The sequence below is a fragment of the Pseudorasbora parva genome, chromosome 20, assembly GCF_024679245.1.
Source record: "Pseudorasbora parva isolate DD20220531a chromosome 20, ASM2467924v1, whole genome shotgun sequence".
In the NCBI taxonomy this organism is placed as follows: Eukaryota; Metazoa; Chordata; class Actinopteri; order Cypriniformes; family Gobionidae; genus Pseudorasbora; species Pseudorasbora parva.
The window spans coordinates 21,024,675-21,045,995 of NC_090191.1; the positions used below are offsets into that span (position 1 = coordinate 21,024,675).

Below are 21,321 nucleotides of genomic sequence, written 5' to 3' on the forward strand. Positions count from 1 at the left end.
GCCTTGTACTAAAGCTAGTTGCTATTTTTCAAACATAAATTAGGCAGAGAGAAATGCACAACAGAAAAAGCTTTGTGATGATGAATAACTTTCATTGGAGATGCTGGGGATTGAACCCAGGACCTCATTCATGCGAAGCATGCGCTCTACCACTGAGCTACATCCCCTGATGAACAGATGCAAGTTTCCTGCAGGCTAGTGGAAAGCTTCATATTGCTTCACATTGGGATTGTCAGCATTTCTAAGCAACCCAGGTTGCACATTGCTTTGAAATGCTGGGGATTGAACTTAGGAACTTTGTTGCAAAAAAAGATAACTTGACAATTCCACAACTTTCCTTTGGAGATGCTGGGGATTGAACCCAGGGTCTCATACAGGCAATGCATGTGCTCCACCACTGAGCAACAACCCCTAATAAACTAAACAAAATTTCCTGCAGCCTAGTGGAAAGTTCCACATTGTTTTAAAATGCAGGAGATTGAACCCAGGTCCTTTAATTGCAAAAAAATAGCTTGACAAATCCACAACTTTCATTGTTGACGCTGGGGCTTGAACCCAAGACCTCATACATGCAAAGCATGTGCTCTACCATTGAGCTACATCCCCTGATGAACAGAAGTAAGTTTCCTGAAGGCTAGTGGAAAGTTCCACATTGCTTTGAAATGCTGGGGAATGAACCCAGGACCTTTGTTGCAAAAAAGGATAACTTGACAATTCGACAACTTTCAATGTTGATGCTGGGGTTTGAACCCTGGACCTCATATATGCAAATAATATTCTCTACAACTGAGCTTCTTAACCTTGTGAAAGTTGCATTGAGTACCATGTGCCTTGTACTAAAGCTATTTGCTATTTTTCAAACATTAATTAGGCAAAGAGAAATGCACAACAGAAAAAGCTTTGAGATGATGAATAACTTTCATTGGAGATGCTGGGGATTGAACCCAGGACCTCATACATGCGAAGCATGCGCTCTACCACTGAGCTACATCCCCTGATGAACAGATGCAAGTTTCCTGCAAGCTAGTGGAAAGTTCCACTTTGCTTTGAAATACTGGGGATTGTCAGCATTTAAAAGCAACTCAGATTGCACATTACTTTGAAATGCTGAGGATTGAACCCAGGACCTTTGTTGCAAAAAAGATGAATTGACAACTCCAGAACTTTCCTTGGAGATGCTGGGGATTGAACCCAGGACCTCATAAATGCGAAGCATGCGCTCTACCACTGAGCTACATCCCCTGATGAACAGAAGCAAGTTTCTTGCAGCCTAGTGAAAAGCTTCACATTGCTTTGAAATGCTGGGGATAGTCAGCATTTCTAAACAACCCAGGTTGCACATTGCTTTGAAATGCTGGGGATTGAACCCAGGACCTTTGTTGCAAAAAAAATAAATTGACAATTCTACAACTTTCCTTGGAGATGCTGGGGATTGAACCTAGGACCCCATACATGCAAAGGATGTGCTCTACCACTGAGCTACATCCCCTGATGAACAGAAGTAAATTTCCTGCAGGCTAGTGGAAAGTTCCACATTGCTTTGAAATGCTGGGGATTGAACCCAGGACCTTTGTTTCAAAGAAGGATAACTTGACAATTCGACAACTTTCATTGTTTACTCTGGGGTTTGAACCCAGGACCTCATATATGCAAATAATATTCTCTACAACTGAGCTTCTTAACCTTGTGAAAGTTGCATTGAGTTCCATGTGCCTTGTACTAAAGCTAGTTGCTATTTTTCAAACATAAGTTAGACAGAGAGAAATGCACAACAGAAAAATCTTTGAGATGATGAATAACTTTCATTGGAGATGCTGGGGATTGAACCCAGGACCTCATACATGCGAAGCATGCGCTCTACCACTGAGCTACATACCCTGATGAACAGATGTAAGTTTCCTGCAGGCTACTGGAAAGTTCCACATTGCTTTGAAATGCTGGGGATTGTCAGCATTTCAAAGCAACCCAGGTTGCACAATACTTTGAAATGCTGAGGATTGAAACCAGGACCTTTGTTGCAAAAAAATAACTTGAAAATTCCACAACTTTCCTTGGAGATGCTGGGGATTGAACCCAGGACCTCATACATGCGAAGCATGCGCTCTACCACTGAGCTACATCCCCTGATGAACAGAAGCAAGTTTCCTGCAGGCTAGTGGGAAGTTCCACATTGCTTTGAAATGCTGGGGATTGTCAGCATTTCAAAGCAACTCAGATTGCACATTACTTTAAAAGGCAGGAGATTGAACCCAGGTCCTTTAATTGCAAAAAAATAGCTTGACAAATCCACAACTTTCATTGTTGACGCTGGGGTTTGAACCCAGGACCTTTGTTGCAAAAAAGATGAATTGACAACTCCAGAACTTTCCTTGGAGATGCTGGGGATTGAACCCAGGACCTCATACATGCGAAGCATGCGCTCTACCAATGAGCTACATCCCCTGATGAACATAAGCAAGTTTCTTGCAGCCTAGTGGAAAGCTTCACATTGCTTTGAAATGCTGGGGATAGTCAGCATTTCTAAACAACCCAGGTTGCACATTGCTTTGAAATGCTGGGGATTGAACCCAGGACCTTTGTTGCAAAAAATAAATAAATTGACAATTCTACAACTTTCCTTGGAGATGCTGGGGATTGAACCTAGGACCCCATACATGCAAAGGATGTGCTCTACCACTGAGCTACATCCCCTGATGAACAGTAGTAAGTTTCCTGCAGGCTAGTGGAAAGTTCCACATTGCTTTGAAATGCTGGGGATTGAACCCAGGACCTTTGTTTCAAAGAAGGATAACTTGACAATTCGACAACTTTCATTGTTGACTCTGGAGTTTGAACCCAGGACCTCATATATGCAAATAATATTCTCTACAACTGAGCTTCTTAACCTTGTGAAAGTTGCATTGAGTTCCATGTGCCTTGTACTAAAGCTAGTTGCTATTTTTCAAACATAAATTAGGCAGAGAGAAATGCACAACAGAAAAAGCTTTGTGATGATGAATAACTTTCATTGGAGATGCTGGGGATTGAACCCAGGACCTCATACATGCGAAGCATGCGCTCTACCACTGAGCTACATCCCCTGATGAACAGATGCAAGTTTCCTGCAGGCTAGTGGAAAGCTTCATATTGCTTCACATTGGGATTGTCAGCATTTCTAAGCAACCCAGGTTGCACATTGCTTTGAAATGCTGGGGATTGAACTTAGGAACTTTGTTGCAAAAAAAGATAACTTGACAATTCCACAACTTTCCTTTGGAGATGCTGGGGATTGAACCCAGGGTCTCATACAGGCAAAGCATGTGCTCCACCACTGAGCAACAACCCCTAATAAACTAAACAAAATTTCCTGCAGCCTAGTGGAAAGTTCCACATTGTTTTAAAATGCAGGAGATTGAACCCAGGTCCTTTAATTGCAAAAAAATAGCTTGACAAATCCACAACTTTCATTGTTGACGCTGGGGCTTGAACCCAAGACCTCATACATGCAAAGCATGTGCTCTACCATTGAGCTACATCCCCTGATGAACAGAAGTAAGTTTCCTGAAGGCTAGTGGAAAGTTCCACATTGCTTTGAAATGCTGGGGAATGAACCCAGGACCTTTGTTGCAAAAAAGGATAACTTGACAATTCGACAACTTTCAATGTTGATGCTGGGGTTTGAACCCTGGACCTCATATATGCAAATAATATTCTCTACAACTGAGCTTCTTAACCTTGTGAAAGTTGCATTGAGTACCATGTGCCTTGTACTAAAGCTATTTGCTATTTTTCAAACATTAATTAGGCAAAGAGAAATGCACAACAGAAAAAGCTTTGAGATGATGAATAACTTTCATTGGAGATGCTGGGGATTGAACCCAGGACCTCATACATGCGAAGCATGCGCTCTACCACTGAGCTACATCCCCTGATGAACAGATGCAAGTTTCCAGCAAGCTAGTGGAAAGTTCCACTTTGCTTTGAAATACTGGGGATTGTCAGCATTTAAAAGCAACTCAGATTGCACATTACTTTGAAATGCTGAGGATTGAACCCAGGACCTTTGTTGCAAAAAAGATGAATTGACAACTCCAGAACTTTCCTTGGAGATGCTGGGGATTGAACCCAGGACCTCATAAATGCGAAGCATGCGCTCTACCACTGAGCTACATCCCCTGATGAACAGAAGCAAGTTTCTTGCAGCCTAGTGAAAAGCTTCACATTGCTTTGAAATGCTGGGGATAGTCAGCATTTCTAAACAACCCAGGTTGCACATTGCTTTGAAATGCTGGGGATTGAACCCAGGACCTTTGTTGCAAAAAAAATAAATTGACAATTCTACAACTTTCCTTGGAGATGCTGGGGATTGAACCTAGGACCCCATACATGCAAAGGATGTGCTCTACCACTGAGCTACATCCCCTGATGAACAGAAGTAAATTTCCTGCAGGCTAGTGGAAAGTTCCACATTGCTTTGAAATGCTGGGGATTGAACCCAGGACCTTTGTTTCAAAGAAGGATAACTTGACAATTCGACAACTTTCATTGTTTACTCTGGGGTTTGAACCCAGGACCTCATATATGCAAATAATATTCTCTACAACTGAGCTTCTTAACCTTGTGAAAGTTGCATTGAGTTCCATGTGCCTTGTACTAAAGCTAGTTGCTATTTTTCAAACATAAGTTAGACAGAGAGAAATGCACAACAGAAAAATCTTTGAGATGATGAATAACTTTCATTGGAGATGCTGGGGATTGAACCCAGGACCTCATACATGCGAAGCATGCGCTCTACCACTGAGCTACATACCCTGATGAACAGATGTAAGTTTCCTGCAGGCTACTGGAAAGTTCCACATTGCTTTGAAATGCTGGGGATTGTCAGCATTTCAAAGCAACCCAGGTTGCACAATACTTTGAAATGCTGAGGATTGAAACCAGGACCTTTGTTGCAAAAAAATAACTTGAAAATTCCACAACTTTCCTTGGAGATGCTGGGGATTGAACCCAGGACCTCATACATGCGAAGCATGCGCTCTACCACTGAGCTACATCCCCTGATGAACAGAAGCAAGTTTCCTGCAGGCTAGTGGAAAGCTTCATATTGCTTCACATTGGGATTGTCAGCATTTCTAAGCAACCCAGGTTGCACATTGCTTTGAAATGCTGGGGATTGAACTTAGGAACTTTGTTGCAAAAAAAGATAACTTGACAATTCCACAACTTTCCTTTGGAGATGCTGGGGATTGAACCCAGGGTCTCATACAGGCAACGCATGTGCTCTACCACTGAGCAACAAACCCTGATAAACTAAACAAAGTTTCCTGCAGCCTAGTGGAAAGTTCCACACTGTTTTAAAATGCAGGAGATTGAACCCAGGTCCTTTAATTGCAAAAAAAATAGCTTGACAAATCCACAACTTTCATTGTTGACGCTGGGGTTTGAACCCAAGACCTCATAGATGCAAAGCATGTGCTCTACCATTGAGCTACATCCCCTGATGAACAGAAGTAAGTTTCCTGCAGGCTAGTGGAAAGTTCCACATTGCTTTGAAATGCTGGGGAATGAACCCAGGACCTTTGTTGCAAAAAAGGATAACTTGACAATTCGACAACTTTCAATGTTGACGCTGGGGTTTGAACCCAGGACCTCATATATGCAAATAATATTCTCTACAACTGAGCTTCTTAACCTTGTGAAAGTTGCATTGAGTACCATGTGCCTTGTACTAAAGCTATTTGCTATTTTTCAAACATTAATTAGGCAGAGAGAAATGCACAACAGAAAAAGCTTTGAGATGATGAATAACTTTCATTGGAGATGCTGGGGATTGAACCCAGGACCTCATACATGCGAAGCATGCGCTCTACCACTGAGCTACATCCCCTGATGAACAGATGCAAGTTTCCTGCAGGCTACTGGAAAGTTCCACATTGCTTTGAAATGCTGGGGATTGTCAGCATTTCAAAGCAACCCAGGTTGCACAATACTTTGAAATGCTGAGGATTGAAACCAGGACATTTGTTGCAAAAAAATCACTTGAAAATTGCACAACTTTCCTTGGAGATGCTGGGGATTGAACACAGGACCTCATACATGCGAAGCATGCGCTCTACCACTGAGCTACATCCCCTAACAAACAGAAGCAAGTTTCCTGCAGGCTACTGGAAAGTTCCACGTTGCTTTGAAATGCTGGGGATTGTCAGCATTTCAAAGCAACCCAGGTTGCACAATATTTTGAAATGCTGGGGATTGAACCCAGGACCTTTGTTGCAAAGCATTTTCTCTACCACTGAACTTCTGACCCTTGTGAAAGTTTGGTTGAGTTACTATTTTTCAAACATAAATTAGGCAGAGAGAAATGCACAATAGATAAAGCTTTGAGTTGATGAATAACTTCCATTGGAGATGCTGGGGATTGAAACTGTGGAACTGCTTTGGCATGGTTTAAATCGTACTTATCTGACCGTTATCAGTTTGTAGCAGTAAATGAAGAGATGTCACACCGATCACAAGTTCAGTATGGGGTACCGCAAGGCTCAGTGTTAGGACCGTTGCTTTTCACCCTGTATCTGCTACCACTGGGAGATATCATTAGGAAACATGGCGTTAGTTTTCATTGTTATGCTGACGATACTCAGCTCTATATTTCCTCACGCCCGGATGAAACCTACCAATTCACAAGATTAACAGAATGCATAGCTGATATAAAAAATTGGATGAATAGTAATTTTCTGCAACTTAATTCAGATAAAACTGAATTTTTAATTATTGGACAGAAAAGCTCCACAAGTAGTAACCGAGAATACTGTCTAACACTTGATGAGTGCTCTGTCAAGCCCTCGTCGTCAGTGAGGAACCTGGGTGTGCTCTTTGATACCAATCTTTCATTTGAAAGCCACGTTTCTAGCATCTGTAAAACCACATTCTATCATCTTAAAAATATATCTAAATTACGGCACATGCTTTCAATGCAAAATGCTGAACAGTTAGTACATGCGTTCATGAGCTCAAGGCTAGATTATTGTAATGCTCTACTGGGTGGTTGCCCTGCTCGCTTAATAAACAAACTCCAGCTAGTCCAAAATGCAGCAGCTAGAGTTCTTACTAGAACCAGGAAGTATGATCATATTAGTCCAGTTCTGTCAACACTGCACTGGCTCCCTATTAAACATCGCATACATTTTAAAATCTTGCTTATTACTTACAAAGCACTAAATAGTTTAGCTCCCCGGTACTTAAGCGAGCTCTTAACGCATTATACCCCATCACGTCGATTGCGGTCTCAAAACTCTGGCCAGTTGATAATACCTAGAATATCTAAATCAACTGCAGGCGGTCGATCATTTTCCTATTTAGCTCCTAAATTGTGGAATAGTCTTCCTAGCATTGTTCGGGAAGCAGACACACTCTGTCAGTTTAAATCTAGACTAAAAACACATCTCTTTACTATGGCATACACATAAAACATTTTTAACTTTCATTATTCAGATCAATTGACTGATTGTTAGGCTGCATTAACTAGGTCAGCCGGAACCGGGAACACTTCCCATAACACCTGATGTACTAGTTACATCATAAAAAGAGTGACATCTACGCTAATGTTAGTCTCTCTGTTTATCCCGAGGTTTATCCCGGATCTGGGCCCTGTCCGGATCGGATGGTGGACCTGCCTGGACATGACCAACGCATCCTGGAGTGTCTGCTGAGCCGTGTCAAATGGTGTCTCCTCCGAATTTGCCTCACTGGCACGACATGCTCAAAACCCGTCTTCGGCGCAATAATTCCGATCTTTCATGTATTCATACTCTTGTGTAATTGACGCCCCATCCTAAATAAATCTGTCTCTTCCGTGATACCCTGAAAATTTTGAATAATCCGATCTAATATGATTTCCGACCTGTAAGGTTGCCAGAATAATAATTTTACACGGTGTGTTAATAGGCCAGAGGAGAACTGGCACCCCGACTGAGTCTGGTTTCTCCCAAGGTTTATTTTTCTCCATCATGCCCCGATGGAGTTTTGGTTCCTTGCCACTGTCGCCTTTGGCTTGGCTTGCTCAGTTGGGGACACTAAAAATATGATTAAAGTTATTCAACTTATTATACAAATAAAATATATGAATTAGGTCTTATTTAATTCTATAAACTATAATACTGATCTGCCAACATTGTCGCTATATGATAAATTAAAATAAGCTGATAACATCACTGTTTTCTCCAGTACGGCTGTACAGCCAAATCTAATTTTGTCGCAATATTACCCTGTTTGACACTGTGAAGCTGCTTTGACACAATCGTGATTGTAAAAGCGCTATATAAATAAAGTTGATTGATTGATTGATTGATTGAAACCAGGACCTCATACATGCAAAATATGCGGTCTAACACTGAGCTACATCCCCTGATGAACAAAAGCAAGTTTTCTGCAGTCTAGTGGAAAGTTCCACATTGCTTTGAAATGCTGGGGATTGTCAGCATTTCAAAGCAACTCAGATTGCACATTACTTTAAAAGGCAGGAGATTGAACCCAGGTCCTTTAATTGCAAAAAGATAGCTTGACAAATCCACAACTTTCATTGTTGACGCTGGGGTTTGAACCCAGGACCTTTGTTGCAAAAAAGATGAATTGACAACTCCAGAACTTTCCTTGGAGATGCAGGGGATTGAACCCAGGACCTCATACATGCGAAGCATGCGCTCTACCACTGAGCTACGTCCCCTGATGAACAGAACCAAGTTTCTTGCAGCCTAGTGGAAAGCTTCACATTGCTTTGAAATGCTGGGGATAGTCAGCATTTCTAAACAACCCAGGTTGCACATTGCTTTGAAATGCTGGGGATTGAACCCAGGACCTTTGTTGCAAAAAAAATAAATTGACAATTCTACAACTTTCCTTGGAGATGCTGGGGATTGAACCTAGGACCCCATACATGCAAAGGATGTGCTCTACCACTGAGCTACATCCCCTGGTGAACAGAAGTAAGTTTCCTGCAGGCTAGTGGAAAGTTCCACATTGCTTTGAAATGCTGGGGATTGAACCCAGGACCTTTGGTTCAAAGAAGGATAACTTGACAATTCGACAACTTTCATTGTTGACTCTGGGGTTTGAACCCAGGACCTCATATATGCAAATAATATTCTCTACAACTGAGCTTCTTAAACTTGTGAAAGTTGCATTGAGTTCCATGTGCCTTGTACTAAAGCTAGTTGCTATTTTTCAAACATAAATTAGGCAGAGAGAAATGCACAACAGAAAAAGCTTTGAGATGATGAATAACTTTCATTGGAGATGCTGGGGATTGAACCCAGGACCTCATACATGCGAAGCATGCGCTCTACCACTGAGCTACATCCCCTGATGAACAGATGTAAGTTTCCTGCAGGCTACTGGAAAGTTCCACATTGCTTTGAAATGCTGGGGATTGTCAGCATTTCAAAGCAACCCAGGTTGCACAATACTTTGAAATGCTGAGGATTGAAACCAGGACCTTTGTTGCAAAAAAATAACTTGAAAATTCCACAACTTTCCATGGAGATGCTGGGGATTGAACCCAGGACCTCATACATGCGAAGCATGCGCTCTACCACTGAGCTACATCCCCTGATGAACAGAAGCAAGTTTCCTGCAGGCTAGTGGAAAGCTTCATATTGCTTTGAAATGCTGGGGATAGTCAGCATTTCTAAACAACCCAGGTTGCACATTGCTTTGAAATGCTGGGGATTGAACCCAGGACCTTTGTTGCAAAAAAAAATAAATTGACAATTCTACAACTTTCCTTGGAGATGCTGGGGATTGAACCTAGGACCCCATACATGCAAAGGATGTGCTCTACCACTGAGCTACATCCCCTGATGAACAGAAGTAAGTTTCCTGCAGGCTAGTGGAAAGTTCCACATTGCTTTGAAATGCTGGGGAATGAACCCAGGACCTTTGTTGCAAAAAAGGATAACTTGACAATTCGACAACTTTCAATGTTGACGCTGGGGTTTGAACCCAGGACCTCATATATGCAAATAATATTCTCTACAACTGAGCTTCTTGACCTTGTGAAAGTTGCATTGAGTACCATGTGCCTTGTACTAAAGCTATTTGCTATTTTTCAAACATTAATTAGGCAGAGAGAAATGCACAACAGAAAAAGCTTTGAGATGATGAATAACTTTCATTGGAGATGCTGGGGATTGAACCCAGGACCTCATACATGCGAAGCATGCGCTCTACCACTGAGCTACATCCCCTAACAAACAGAAGCAAGTTTCCTGCAGGCTACTGGAAAGTTCCACGTTGCTTTGAAATGCTGGGGATTGTCAGCATTTCAAAGCAACCCAGGTTGCACAATATTTTGAAATGCTGGGGATTGAACCCAGGACCTTTGTTGCAAAGCATATTCTCTACCACTGAACTTCTGACCCTTGTGAAAGTTGGGTTGAGTTACTATTTTTCAAACATAAATTAGGCAGAGAGAAATGCACAATAGATAAAGCTTTGAGTTGATGAATAACTTCCATTGGAGATGCTGGGGATTGAAACCAGGACCTCATACATGCAAAGCATGCGGTCTAACACTGAGCTACATCCCCTGATAAACAAAAGCAAGTTTCCTGCAGGCTAGTGGAAAGTTCCACATTGCTTTGAAATGCTGGGTATTGTCAGCATTTCAAAGCAACTCAGATTGCACATTACTTTAAAAGGCAGGAGATTGAACCCAGGTCCTTTAATTGCAAAAAAAAAGCTTGACAAATCCACAACTTTCATTGTTGACGCTGGGGTTTGAACCCAGGAACTTTGTTGCAAAAAAGATGAATTGACAACTCCAGAACTTTCCTTGGAGATGCTGGGGATTGAACCCAGGACCTCATACATGCGAAGCATGCGCTCTACCACTGAGCTACATCCCCTGATGAACAGAAGCAAGTTTCTTGCAGCCTAGTGGAAAGCTTCACATTGCTTTGAAATGCTGGGGAATGAACCCAGGACCTTTGTTGCAAAAAAGGATAACTTGACAATTCGACAACTTTCAATGTTGATGCTGGGGTTTGAACCCTGGACCTCATATATGCAAATAATATTCTCTACAACTGAGCTTCTTAACCTTGTGAAAGTTGCATTGAGTACCATGTGCCTTGTACTAAAGCTATTTGCTATTTTTCAAACATTAATTAGGCAAAGAGAAATGCACAACAGAAAAAGCTTTGAGATGATGAATAACTTTCATTGGAGATGCTGGGGATTGAACCCAGGACCTCATACATGCGAAGCATGCGCTCTACCACTGAGCTACATCCCCTGATGAACAGATGCAAGTTTCCTGCAAGCTAGTGGAAAGTTCCACTTTGCTTTGAAATACTGGGGATTGTCAGCATTTAAAAGCAACTCAGATTGCACATTACTTTGAAATGCTGAGGATTGAACCCAGGACCTTTGTTGCAAAAAAGATGAATTGACAACTCCAGAACTTTCCTTGGAGATGCTGGGGATTGAACCCAGGACCTCATAAATGCGAAGCATGCGCTCTACCACTGAGCTACATCCCCTGATGAACAGAAGCAAGTTTCTTGCAGCCTAGTGAAAAGCTTCACATTGCTTTGAAATGCTGGGGATAGTCAGCATTTCTAAACAACCCAGGTTGCACATTGCTTTGAAATGCTGGGGATTGAACCCAGGACCTTTGTTGCAAAAAAAATAAATTGACAATTCTACAACTTTCCTTGGAGATGCTGGGGATTGAACCTAGGACCCCATACATGCAAAGGATGTGCTCTACCACTGAGCTACATCCCCTGATGAACAGAAGTAAATTTCCTGCAGGCTAGTGGAAAGTTCCACATTGCTTTGAAATGCTGGGGATTGAACCCAGGACCTTTGTTTCAAAGAAGGATAACTTGACAATTCGACAACTTTCATTGTTTACTCTGGGGTTTGAACCCAGGACCTCATATATGCAAATAATATTCTCTACAACTGAGCTTCTTAACCTTGTGAAAGTTGCATTGAGTTCCATGTGCCTTGTACTAAAGCTAGTTGCTATTTTTCAAACATAAGTTAGACAGAGAGAAATGCACAACAGAAAAAGCTTTGAGATGATGAATAACTTTCATTGGAGATGCTGGGGATTGAACCCAGGACCTCATACATGCGAAGCATGCGCTCTACCACTGAGCTACATACCCTGATGAACAGATGTAAGTTTCCTGCAGGCTACTGGAAAGTTCCACATTGCTTTGAAATGCTGGGGATTGTCAGCATTTCAAAGCAACCCAGGTTGCACAATACTTTGAAATGCTGAGGATTGAAACCAGGACCTTTGTTGCAAAAAAATAACTTGAAAATTCCACAACTTTCCTTGGAGATGCTGGGGATTGAACCCAGGACCTCATACATGCGAAGCATGCGCTCTACCACTGAGCTACATCCCCTGATGAACAGAAGCAAGTTTCCTGCAGGCTAGTGGAAAGCTTCATATTGCTTTGAAATGCTGGGGATAGTCAGCATTTCTAAACAACCCAGGTTGCACATTGCTTTGAAATGCTGGGGATTGAACCCAGGACCTTTGTTGCAAAAAAAAAAAAATTGACAATTCTACAACTTTCCTTGGAGATGCTGGGGATTGAACCTAGGACCCCATACATGCAAAGGATGTGCTCTACCACTGAGCTACATCCCCTGATGAACAGAAGTAAGTTTCCTGCAGGCTAGTGGAAAGTTCCACATTGCTTTGAAATGCTGGGGATTGAACCCAGGACCTTTGTTTCAAAGAAGGATAACTTGACAATTCGACAACTTTCATTGTTGACTCTGGAGTTTGAACCCAGGACCTCATATATGCAAATAATATTCTCTACAACTGAGCTTCTTAACCTTGTGAAAGTTGCATTGAGTTCCATGTGCCTTGTACTAAAGCTAGTTGCTATTTTTCAAACATAAATTAGGCAGAGAGAAATGCACAACAGAAAAAGCTTTGAGATGATGAATAACTTTCATTGGAGATGCTGGGGATTGAACCCAGGACCTCATACATGCGAAGCATGCGCTCTACCACTGAGCTACATCCCCTGATGAACAGATGTAAGTTTCCTGCAGGCTACTGGAAAGTTCCACATTGCTTTGAAATGCTGGGGATTGTCAGCATTTCAAAGCAACCCAGGTTGCACAATACTTTGAAATGCTGAGGATTGAAACCAGGACCTTTGTTGCAAAAAAATAACTTGAAAATTCCACAACTTTCCTTGGAGATGCTGGGGATTGAACCCAGGACCTCATACATGCGAAGCATGCGCTCTACCACTGAGCTACATCCCCTGATAAACAGACGCAAGTTTCCTGCAGGCTAGTGGAAAGCTTCATATTGCTTCACATTGGGATTGTCAGCATTTCTAAGCAACCCAGGTTGCACATTGCTTTGAAATGCTGGGGATTGAACTTAGGAACTTTGTTGCAAAAAAAGATAACTTGACAATTCCACAACTTTTCTTTGGAGGTGCTGGGGATTGAACCCAGGGTCTCATACAGGCAAAGCATGTGCTCTACCACTGAGCAACAACCCCTGATAAACTAAACAAAGTTTCCTGCAGCCTAGTGGAAAGTTCCACATTGTTTTAAAATGCAGGAGATTGAACCCAGGTCCTTTAATTGCAAAAAAATAGCTTGACAAATCCACAACTTTCATTGTTGACGCTGGGGTTTGAACCCAAGACCTCATATATGCAAAGCATGTGCTCTACCTTTGAGCTACATCCCCTGATGAACAGAAGTAAGTTTCCTGCAGGCTAGTGGAAAGTTCCACATTGCTTTGAAATGCTGGGGAATGAACCCAGGACCTTTGTTGCAAAAAAGGATAACTTGACAATTCGACAACTTTCAATGTTGACGCTGGGGTTTGAACCCAGGACCTCATATATGCAAATAATATTCTCTACAACTGAGCTTCTTGACCTTGTGAAAGTTGCATTGAGTACCATGTGCCTTGTACTAAAGCTATTTGCTATTTTTCAAACATTAATTAGGCAGAGAGAAATGCACAACAGAAAAAGCTTTGAGATGATGAATAACTTTCATTGGAGATGCTGGGGATTGAACCCAGGACCTCATACATGCGAAGCATGCGCTCTACCACTGAGCTACATCCCCTAACAAACAGAAGCAAGTTTCCTGCAGGCTACTGGAAAGTTCCACGTTGCTTTGAAATGCTGGGGATTGTCAGCATTTCAAAGCAACCCAGGTTGCACAATATTTTGAAATGCTGGGGATTGAACCCAGGACCTTTGTTGCAAAGCATATTCTCTACCACTGAACTTCTGACCCTTGTGAAAGTTGGGTTGAGTTACTATTTTTCAAACATAAATTAGGCAGAGAGAAATGCACAATAGATAAAGCTTTGAGTTGATGAATAACTTCCATTGGAGATGCTGGGGATTGAAACCAGGACCTCATACATGCAAAGCATGCGGTCTAACACTGAGCTACATCCCCTGATAAACAAAAGCAAGTTTCCTGCAGGCTAGTGGAAAGTTCCACATTGCTTTGAAATGCTGGGTATTGTCAGCATTTCAAAGCAACTCAGATTGCACATTACTTTAAAAGGCAGGAGATTGAACCCAGGTCCTTTAATTGCAAAAAAAAAGCTTGACAAATCCACAACTTTCATTGTTGACGCTGGGGTTTGAACCCAGGACCTTTGTTGCAAAAAAGATGAATTGACAACTCCAGAACTTTCCTTGGAGATGCTGGGGATTGAACCCAGGACCTCATACATGCTAGCATGCGCTCTACCACTGAGCTACATCCCCTGATGAACAGAAGCAAGTTTCTTGCAGCCTAGTGGAAAGCTTCACATTGCTTTGAAATGCTGGGGATAGTCAGCATTTATAAACAACCCAGGTTGCACATTGCTTTGAAATGCTGGGGATTGAACCCAGGACCTTTGTTGCAAAAAAAATAAATTGACAATTCTACAACTTTCCTTGGAGATGCTGGGGATTGAACCTAGGACCCCATACATGCAAAGGATGTGCTCTACCACCGAGCTACATCCCCTGATGAACAGAAGTAAGTTTCCTGCAGGCTAGTGGAAAGTTCCACATTGCTTTGAAATGCTGGGGATTGAACCCAGGACCTTTGTTTCAAAGAAGGATAACTTGACAATTCGACAACTTTCATTGTTGACTCTGGGGTTTGAACCCAGGACCTCATATATGCAAATAATATTCTCTACAACTGAGCTTCTTAACCTTGTGAAAGTTGCATTGAGTTCCATGTGCCTTGTACTAAAGCTAGTTGCTATTTTTCAAACATAAATTAGGCAGAGAGAAATGCACAACAGAAAAAGCTTTGAGATGATGAATAACTTTCATTGGAGATGCTGGGGATTGAACCCAGGACCTCATACATGCGAAGCATGCGCTCTACCACTGAGCTACATCCCCTGATGAACAGATGTAAGTTTCCTGCAGGCTACTGGAAAGTTCCACATTGCTTTGAAATGCTGGGGATTGTCAGCATTTCAAAGCAACCCAGGTTGCACAATACTTTGAAATGCTAAGGATTGAAACCAGGACCTTTGTTGCAAAAAAATAACTTGAAAATTCCACAACTTTCCTTGGAGATGCTGGGGATTGAACCCAGGACCTCATACATGCGAAGCATGCGCTCTACCACTGAGCTACATCCCCTGATGAACAGGAGTAAGTTTCCTGCAGGCTAGTGGAAAGTTCCACAATACTTTGAAATGCTGAGGATTGAAACCAGGACCTTTGTTGCAAAGAAATCACTTGAAAATTGCACAACTTTCCTTGGAGATGCTGGGGATTGAACACAGGACCTCATACATGCGAAGCATGCGCTCTACCACTGAGCTACATCCCCTAACAAAAAGAAGCAAGTTTCCTGCAGGCTACTGGAAAGTTCCACGTTGCTTTGAAATGCTGGGGATTGTCAGCATTTCAAAGCAACCCAGGTTGCACAATATTTTGAAATGCTGGGGATTGAACCCAGGACCTTTGTTGCAAAGCATATTCTCTACCACTGAACTTCTGACCCTTGTGAAAGTTGGGTTGAGTTACTATTTTTCAAAAATAAATTAGGCAGAGAGAAATGCACAATAGATAAAGCTTTGAGTTGATGAATAACTTCCATTGGAGATGCTGGGGATTGAAACCAGGACCTCATACATGCAAAGCATGCGGTCTAACACTGAGCTACATCCCCTGATGAACAAAAGCAAGTTTCCTGCAGTCTAGTGGAAAGTTCCACATTGCTTTGAAATGCTGGGGATTGTCAGCATTTCAAAGCAACTCAGATTGCACATTACTTTAAAAGGCAGGAGATTGAACCCAGGTCCTTTAATTGCAAAAAGATAGCTTGACAAATCCACAACTTTCATTGTTGACGCTGGGGTTTGAACCCAGGACCTTTGTTGCAAAAAAGATGAATTGACAACTCCAGAACTTTCCTTGGAGATGCAGGGGATTGAACCCAGGACCTCATACATGCGAAGCATGCGCTCTACCACTGAGCTACGTCCCCTGATGAACAGAACCAAGTTTCTTGCAGCCTAGTGGAAAGCTTCACATTGCTTTGAAATGCTGGGGATAGTCAGCATTTATAAACAACCCAGGTTGCACATTGCTTTGAAATGCTGGGGATTGAACCCAGGACCTTTGTTGCAAAAAAAATAAATTGACAATTCTACAACTTTCCTTGGAGATGCTGGGGATTGAACCTAGGACCCCATACATGCAAAGGATGTGCTCTACCACTGAGCTACATCCCCTGATGAACAGAAGTAAGTTTCCTGCAGGCTAGTGGAAAGTTCCACATTGCTTTGAAATGCTGGGGATTGAACCCAGGACCTTTGTTTCAAAGAAGGATAACTTGACAATTCGACAACTTTCATTGTTGACTCTGGGGTTTGAACCCAGGACCTCATATATGCAAATAATATTCTCTACAACTGAGCTTCTTAACCTTGTGAAAGTTGCATTGAGTTCCATGTGCCTTATACTAAAGCTAGTTGCTATTTTTCAAACATAAATAAGGCAGAGAGAAATGCACAACAGAAAAAGCTTTGAGATGATGAATAACTTTCATTGGAGATGCTGGGGATTGAACCCAGGACTTCATACATGCAAAGCATGCGCTCTACCACTGAGCTACATCCCCTGATGAACAGATGTAAGTTTCCTACAGGCTACTGGAAAGTTCCACATTGCTTTGAAATGCTGGGGATTGTCAGCATTTCAAAGCAACCCAGGTTGCACAATACTTTGAAATGCTGAGGATTGAAACCAGGACCTTTGTTGCAAAAAAATAACTTGAAAATTCCACAACTTTCCTTGGAGATGCTGGGGATTGAACCCAGGACCTCATACATGCGAAGCATGCGCTCTACCACTGAGCTACATCCCCTGACGAACAGAAGCAAGTTTCCTGCAGCCTAGTGGAAAGCTTCATATTGCTTCACATTGGGATTGTCAGCATTTCTAAGCAACCCAGGTTGCACATTGCTTTGAAATGCTGTGGATTGAACTTAGGAACTTTGTTGCAAAAAAAGATAACTTGACAATTCCACAACTTTCAATGTTGACGCTGGGGTTTGAAGCCAGGACCTCATACATGCAAAGCATGCGCTCTACCACTGAGCTACATCCCCTGATGAACAGACGTAAGTTTCCTGCAGGCTACTGGAAAGTTCCACATTGCTTTGAAATGCTGGGGATTGTCAGCATTTCAAAGCAACCCAGGTTGCACAATACTTTGAAATGCTGAGGATTGAAACCAGGACCTTTGTTGCAAAAAGATAACTTGACAATTCCACAACTTTCATTGTTGACGCTGGGGTTTGAACCCAAGACCTCATAGATGCAAAGCATGTGCTCTACCATTGAGCTACATCCCCTGATGAACAGAAGTAAGTTTCCTGCAGGCTAGTGGAAAGTTCCACATTGCTTTGAAATGCTGGGGAATGAACCCAGGACCTTTGTTGCAAAAAAGGATAACTTGACAATTCGACAACTTTCAATGTTGACGCTGGGGTTTGAACCCAGGACCTCATATATGCAAATAATATTCTCTACAACTGAGCTTCTTAACCTTGTGAAAGTTGCATTGAGTACCATGTGCCTTGTACTAAAGCTATTTGCTATTTTTCAAACATTAATTAGGCAGAGAGAAATGCACAACAGAAAAAGCTTTGAGATGATGAATAACTTTCATTAGAGATGCTGGGGATTGAACCCAGGACCTCATACATGCAAAGCATGTGCTCTACCATTGAGCTACATCCCCTGATGAACAGAAGTAAGTTTCCTGAAGGCTAGTGGAAAGTTCCACATTGCTTTGAAATGCTGGGGAATGAACCCAGGACCTTTGTTGCAAAAAAGGATAACTTGACAATTCGACAACTTTCAATGTTGATGCTGGGGTTTGAACCCTGGACCTCATATATGCAAATAATATTCTCTACAACTGAGCTTCTTAACCTTGTGAAAGTTGCATTGAGTACCATGTGCCTTGTACTAAAGCTATTTGCTATTTTTCAAACATTAATTAGGCAAAGAGAAATGCACAACAGAAAAAGCTTTGAGATGATGAATAACTTTCATTGGAGATGCTGGGGATTGAACCCAGGACCTCATACATGCGAAGCATGCGCTCTACCACTGAGCTACATCCCCTGATGAACAGATGCAAGTTTCCTGCAAGCTAGTGGAAAGTTCCACTTTGCTTTGAAATACTGGGGATTGTCAGCATTTAAAAGCAACTCAGATTGCACATTACTTTGAAATGCTGAGGATTGAACCCAGGACCTTTGTTGCAAAAAAGATGAATTGACAACTCCAGAACTTTCCTTGGAGATGCTGGGGATTGAACCCAGGACCTCATAAATGCGAAGCATGCGCTCTACCACTGAGCTACATCCCCTGATGAACAGAAGCAAGTTTCTTGCAGCCTAGTAAAAAGCTTCACATTGCTTTGAAATGCTGGGGATAGTCAGCATTTCTAAACAACCCAGGTTGCACATTGCTTTGAAATGCTGGGGATTGAACCCAGGACCTTTGTTGCAAAAAAAATAAATTGACAATTCTACAACTTTCCTTGGAGATGCTGGGGATTGAACCTAGGACCCCATACATGCAAAGGATGTGCTCTACCACTGAGCTACATCCCCTGATGAACAGAAGTAAATTTCCTGCAGGCTAGTGGAAAGTTCCACATTGCTTTGAAATGCTGGGGATTGAACCCAGGACCTTTGTTTCAAAGAAGGATAACTTGACAATTCGACAACTTTCATTGTTTACTCTGGGGTTTGAACCCAGGACCTCATATATGCAAATAATATTCTCTACAACTGAGCTTCTTAACCTTGTGAAAGTTGCATTGAGTTCCATGTGCCTTGTACTAAAGCTAGTTGCTATTTTTCAAACATAAGTTAGACAGAGAGAAATGCACAACAGAAAAATCTTTGAGATGATGAATAACTTTCATTGGAGATGCTGGGGATTGAACCCAGGACCTCATACATGCGAAGCATGCGCTCTACCACTGAGCTACATACCCTGATGAACAGATGTAAGTTTCCTGCAGGCTACTGGAAAGTTCCACATTGCTTTGAAATGCTGGGGATTGTCAGCATTTCAAAGCAACCCAGGTTGCACAATACTTTGAAATGCTGAGGATTGAAACCAGGACCTTTGTTGCAAAAAAATAACTTGAAAATTCCACAACTTTCCTTGGAGATGCTGGGGATTGAACCCAGGACCTCATACATGCGAAGCATGCGCTCTACCACTGAGCTACATCCCCTGATGAACAGAAGCAAGTTTCCTGCAGGCTAGTGGAAAGTTCCACATTGCTTTGAAATGCTGGGGATTGTCAGCATTTCAAAGCAACTCAGATTGCACATTACTTTAAAAGGCAGGAGATTGAACCCAGGTCCTTTAATTGCAAAAAAATAGCTTGACAAATCCACAACTTTCATTGTTGACGCTGGGGTTTGAACCCAGGACCTTTGTTGCAAAAAAGATGAATTGACAACTCCAGAACTTTCCTTGGAGATGCTGGGGATTGAACCCAGGACCTCATACATGCGAAGCATGCGCTCTACCAATGAGCTACATCCCCTGATGAACATAAGCAAGTTTCTTGCAGCCTAGTGGAAAGCTTCACATTGCTTTGAAATGCTGGGGATAGTCAGCATTTCTAAACAACCCAGGTTGCACATTGCTTTGAAATGCTGGGGATTGAACCCAGGACCTTTGTTGCAAAAAATAAATAAATTGACAATTCTACAACTTTCCTTGGAGATGCTGGGGATTGAACCTAGGACCCCATACATGCAAAGGATGTGCTCTACCACTGAGCTACATCCCCTGATGAACAGTAGTAAGTTTCCTGCAGGCTAGTGGAAAGTTCCACATTGCTTTGAAATGCTGGGGATTGAACCCAGGACCTTTGTTTCAAAGAAGGATAACTTGACAATTCGACAACTTTCATTGTTGACTCTGGAGTTTGAACCCAGGACCTCATATATGCAAATAATATTCTCTACAACTGAGCTTCTTAACCTTGTGAAAGTTGCATTGAGTTCCATGTGCCTTGTACTAAAGCTAGTTGCTATTTTTCAAACATAAATTAGGCAGAGAGAAATGCACAACAGAAAAAGCTTTGTGATGATGAATAACTTTCATTGGAGATGCTGGGGATTGAACCCAGGACCTCATACATGCGAAGCATGCGCTCTACCACTGAGCTACATCCCCTGATGAACAGATGCAAGTTTCCTGCAGGCTAGTGGAAAGCTTCATATTGCTTCACATTGGGATTGTCAGCATTTCTAAGCAACCCAGGTTGCACATTGCTTTGAAATGCTGGGGATTGAACTTAGGAACTTTGTTGCAAAAAAAGATAACTTGACAATTCCACAACTTTCCTTTGGAGATGCTGGGGATTGAACCCAGGGTCTCATACAGGCAAAGCATGTGCTCCACCACTGAGCAACAACCCCTAATAAACTAAACAAAATTTCCTGCAGCCTAGTGGAAAGTTCCACATTGTTTTAAAATGCAGGAGATTGAACCCAGGTCCTTTAATTGCAAAAAAATAGCTTGACAAATCCACAACTTTCATTGTTGACGCTGGGGCTTGAACCCAAGACCTCATACATGCAAAGCATGTGCTCTACCATTGAGCTACATCCCCTGATGAACAGAAGTAAGTTTCCTGAAGGCTAGTGGAAAGTTCCACATTGCTTTGAAATGCTGGGGAATGAACCCAGGACCTTTGTTGCAAAAAAGGATAACTTGACAATTCGACAACTTTCAATGTTGATGCTGGGGTTTGAAC

General features: G+C 42.1%; 36 non-coding genes across 36 annotated transcripts; all 36 read right to left on the reverse strand.

Annotated features, from left to right (window-relative positions):
* Positions 1–95: 95 nt before the first annotated feature.
* On the reverse strand, positions 96–167 carry trnaa-cgc (transfer RNA alanine (anticodon CGC)). Its single transcript has one exon. It is a non-coding gene; the product is annotated as a tRNA-Ala (tRNA).
* Positions 168–923: 756 nt separating this feature from the next.
* On the reverse strand, positions 924–995 carry trnaa-cgc (transfer RNA alanine (anticodon CGC)). The gene has a single exon. It is a non-coding gene; the product is annotated as a tRNA-Ala (tRNA).
* Positions 996–1,170: 175 nt separating this feature from the next.
* trnaa-cgc (transfer RNA alanine (anticodon CGC)) lies at positions 1,171–1,242 on the reverse strand. The gene has a single exon. It is a non-coding gene; the product is annotated as a tRNA-Ala (tRNA).
* Positions 1,243–1,806: 564 nt separating this feature from the next.
* trnaa-cgc (transfer RNA alanine (anticodon CGC)) lies at positions 1,807–1,878 on the reverse strand. Its single transcript has one exon. It is a non-coding gene; the product is annotated as a tRNA-Ala (tRNA).
* A 174-nt stretch (positions 1,879–2,052) lies between these two features.
* trnaa-cgc (transfer RNA alanine (anticodon CGC)) lies at positions 2,053–2,124 on the reverse strand. Its single transcript has one exon. It is a non-coding gene; the product is annotated as a tRNA-Ala (tRNA).
* A 246-nt stretch (positions 2,125–2,370) lies between these two features.
* On the reverse strand, positions 2,371–2,442 carry trnaa-cgc (transfer RNA alanine (anticodon CGC)). The gene has a single exon. It is a non-coding gene; the product is annotated as a tRNA-Ala (tRNA).
* Positions 2,443–3,008: 566 nt separating this feature from the next.
* trnaa-cgc (transfer RNA alanine (anticodon CGC)) lies at positions 3,009–3,080 on the reverse strand. Its single transcript has one exon. It is a non-coding gene; the product is annotated as a tRNA-Ala (tRNA).
* Positions 3,081–3,836: 756 nt separating this feature from the next.
* Positions 3,837–3,908, reverse strand: trnaa-cgc (transfer RNA alanine (anticodon CGC)). Its single transcript has one exon. It is a non-coding gene; the product is annotated as a tRNA-Ala (tRNA).
* Positions 3,909–4,083: 175 nt separating this feature from the next.
* On the reverse strand, positions 4,084–4,155 carry trnaa-cgc (transfer RNA alanine (anticodon CGC)). Its single transcript has one exon. It is a non-coding gene; the product is annotated as a tRNA-Ala (tRNA).
* Positions 4,156–4,719: 564 nt separating this feature from the next.
* Positions 4,720–4,791, reverse strand: trnaa-cgc (transfer RNA alanine (anticodon CGC)). Its single transcript has one exon. It is a non-coding gene; the product is annotated as a tRNA-Ala (tRNA).
* Positions 4,792–4,965: 174 nt separating this feature from the next.
* trnaa-cgc (transfer RNA alanine (anticodon CGC)) lies at positions 4,966–5,037 on the reverse strand. The gene has a single exon. It is a non-coding gene; the product is annotated as a tRNA-Ala (tRNA).
* A 757-nt stretch (positions 5,038–5,794) lies between these two features.
* Positions 5,795–5,866, reverse strand: trnaa-cgc (transfer RNA alanine (anticodon CGC)). The gene has a single exon. It is a non-coding gene; the product is annotated as a tRNA-Ala (tRNA).
* Positions 5,867–6,040: 174 nt separating this feature from the next.
* On the reverse strand, positions 6,041–6,112 carry trnaa-cgc (transfer RNA alanine (anticodon CGC)). The gene has a single exon. It is a non-coding gene; the product is annotated as a tRNA-Ala (tRNA).
* Positions 6,113–8,629: 2,517 nt separating this feature from the next.
* trnaa-cgc (transfer RNA alanine (anticodon CGC)) lies at positions 8,630–8,701 on the reverse strand. The gene has a single exon. It is a non-coding gene; the product is annotated as a tRNA-Ala (tRNA).
* A 564-nt stretch (positions 8,702–9,265) lies between these two features.
* Positions 9,266–9,337, reverse strand: trnaa-cgc (transfer RNA alanine (anticodon CGC)). Its single transcript has one exon. It is a non-coding gene; the product is annotated as a tRNA-Ala (tRNA).
* Positions 9,338–9,511: 174 nt separating this feature from the next.
* Positions 9,512–9,583, reverse strand: trnaa-cgc (transfer RNA alanine (anticodon CGC)). Its single transcript has one exon. It is a non-coding gene; the product is annotated as a tRNA-Ala (tRNA).
* Positions 9,584–10,148: 565 nt separating this feature from the next.
* On the reverse strand, positions 10,149–10,220 carry trnaa-cgc (transfer RNA alanine (anticodon CGC)). The gene has a single exon. It is a non-coding gene; the product is annotated as a tRNA-Ala (tRNA).
* A 588-nt stretch (positions 10,221–10,808) lies between these two features.
* trnaa-cgc (transfer RNA alanine (anticodon CGC)) lies at positions 10,809–10,880 on the reverse strand. Its single transcript has one exon. It is a non-coding gene; the product is annotated as a tRNA-Ala (tRNA).
* Positions 10,881–11,197: 317 nt separating this feature from the next.
* On the reverse strand, positions 11,198–11,269 carry trnaa-cgc (transfer RNA alanine (anticodon CGC)). The gene has a single exon. It is a non-coding gene; the product is annotated as a tRNA-Ala (tRNA).
* A 175-nt stretch (positions 11,270–11,444) lies between these two features.
* trnaa-cgc (transfer RNA alanine (anticodon CGC)) lies at positions 11,445–11,516 on the reverse strand. The gene has a single exon. It is a non-coding gene; the product is annotated as a tRNA-Ala (tRNA).
* Positions 11,517–12,080: 564 nt separating this feature from the next.
* Positions 12,081–12,152, reverse strand: trnaa-cgc (transfer RNA alanine (anticodon CGC)). Its single transcript has one exon. It is a non-coding gene; the product is annotated as a tRNA-Ala (tRNA).
* Positions 12,153–12,326: 174 nt separating this feature from the next.
* trnaa-cgc (transfer RNA alanine (anticodon CGC)) lies at positions 12,327–12,398 on the reverse strand. The gene has a single exon. It is a non-coding gene; the product is annotated as a tRNA-Ala (tRNA).
* Positions 12,399–12,963: 565 nt separating this feature from the next.
* On the reverse strand, positions 12,964–13,035 carry trnaa-cgc (transfer RNA alanine (anticodon CGC)). Its single transcript has one exon. It is a non-coding gene; the product is annotated as a tRNA-Ala (tRNA).
* A 174-nt stretch (positions 13,036–13,209) lies between these two features.
* trnaa-cgc (transfer RNA alanine (anticodon CGC)) lies at positions 13,210–13,281 on the reverse strand. Its single transcript has one exon. It is a non-coding gene; the product is annotated as a tRNA-Ala (tRNA).
* A 756-nt stretch (positions 13,282–14,037) lies between these two features.
* trnaa-cgc (transfer RNA alanine (anticodon CGC)) lies at positions 14,038–14,109 on the reverse strand. Its single transcript has one exon. It is a non-coding gene; the product is annotated as a tRNA-Ala (tRNA).
* A 1,223-nt stretch (positions 14,110–15,332) lies between these two features.
* On the reverse strand, positions 15,333–15,404 carry trnaa-cgc (transfer RNA alanine (anticodon CGC)). The gene has a single exon. It is a non-coding gene; the product is annotated as a tRNA-Ala (tRNA).
* A 174-nt stretch (positions 15,405–15,578) lies between these two features.
* trnaa-cgc (transfer RNA alanine (anticodon CGC)) lies at positions 15,579–15,650 on the reverse strand. Its single transcript has one exon. It is a non-coding gene; the product is annotated as a tRNA-Ala (tRNA).
* A 121-nt stretch (positions 15,651–15,771) lies between these two features.
* On the reverse strand, positions 15,772–15,843 carry trnaa-cgc (transfer RNA alanine (anticodon CGC)). The gene has a single exon. It is a non-coding gene; the product is annotated as a tRNA-Ala (tRNA).
* A 588-nt stretch (positions 15,844–16,431) lies between these two features.
* On the reverse strand, positions 16,432–16,503 carry trnaa-cgc (transfer RNA alanine (anticodon CGC)). Its single transcript has one exon. It is a non-coding gene; the product is annotated as a tRNA-Ala (tRNA).
* Positions 16,504–17,313: 810 nt separating this feature from the next.
* On the reverse strand, positions 17,314–17,385 carry trnaa-cgc (transfer RNA alanine (anticodon CGC)). Its single transcript has one exon. It is a non-coding gene; the product is annotated as a tRNA-Ala (tRNA).
* A 1,196-nt stretch (positions 17,386–18,581) lies between these two features.
* trnaa-cgc (transfer RNA alanine (anticodon CGC)) lies at positions 18,582–18,653 on the reverse strand. Its single transcript has one exon. It is a non-coding gene; the product is annotated as a tRNA-Ala (tRNA).
* Positions 18,654–18,828: 175 nt separating this feature from the next.
* trnaa-cgc (transfer RNA alanine (anticodon CGC)) lies at positions 18,829–18,900 on the reverse strand. Its single transcript has one exon. It is a non-coding gene; the product is annotated as a tRNA-Ala (tRNA).
* Positions 18,901–19,464: 564 nt separating this feature from the next.
* trnaa-cgc (transfer RNA alanine (anticodon CGC)) lies at positions 19,465–19,536 on the reverse strand. Its single transcript has one exon. It is a non-coding gene; the product is annotated as a tRNA-Ala (tRNA).
* A 174-nt stretch (positions 19,537–19,710) lies between these two features.
* Positions 19,711–19,782, reverse strand: trnaa-cgc (transfer RNA alanine (anticodon CGC)). The gene has a single exon. It is a non-coding gene; the product is annotated as a tRNA-Ala (tRNA).
* Positions 19,783–20,028: 246 nt separating this feature from the next.
* Positions 20,029–20,100, reverse strand: trnaa-cgc (transfer RNA alanine (anticodon CGC)). The gene has a single exon. It is a non-coding gene; the product is annotated as a tRNA-Ala (tRNA).
* A 566-nt stretch (positions 20,101–20,666) lies between these two features.
* On the reverse strand, positions 20,667–20,738 carry trnaa-cgc (transfer RNA alanine (anticodon CGC)). Its single transcript has one exon. It is a non-coding gene; the product is annotated as a tRNA-Ala (tRNA).
* Positions 20,739–21,321: the final 583 nt, after the last annotated feature.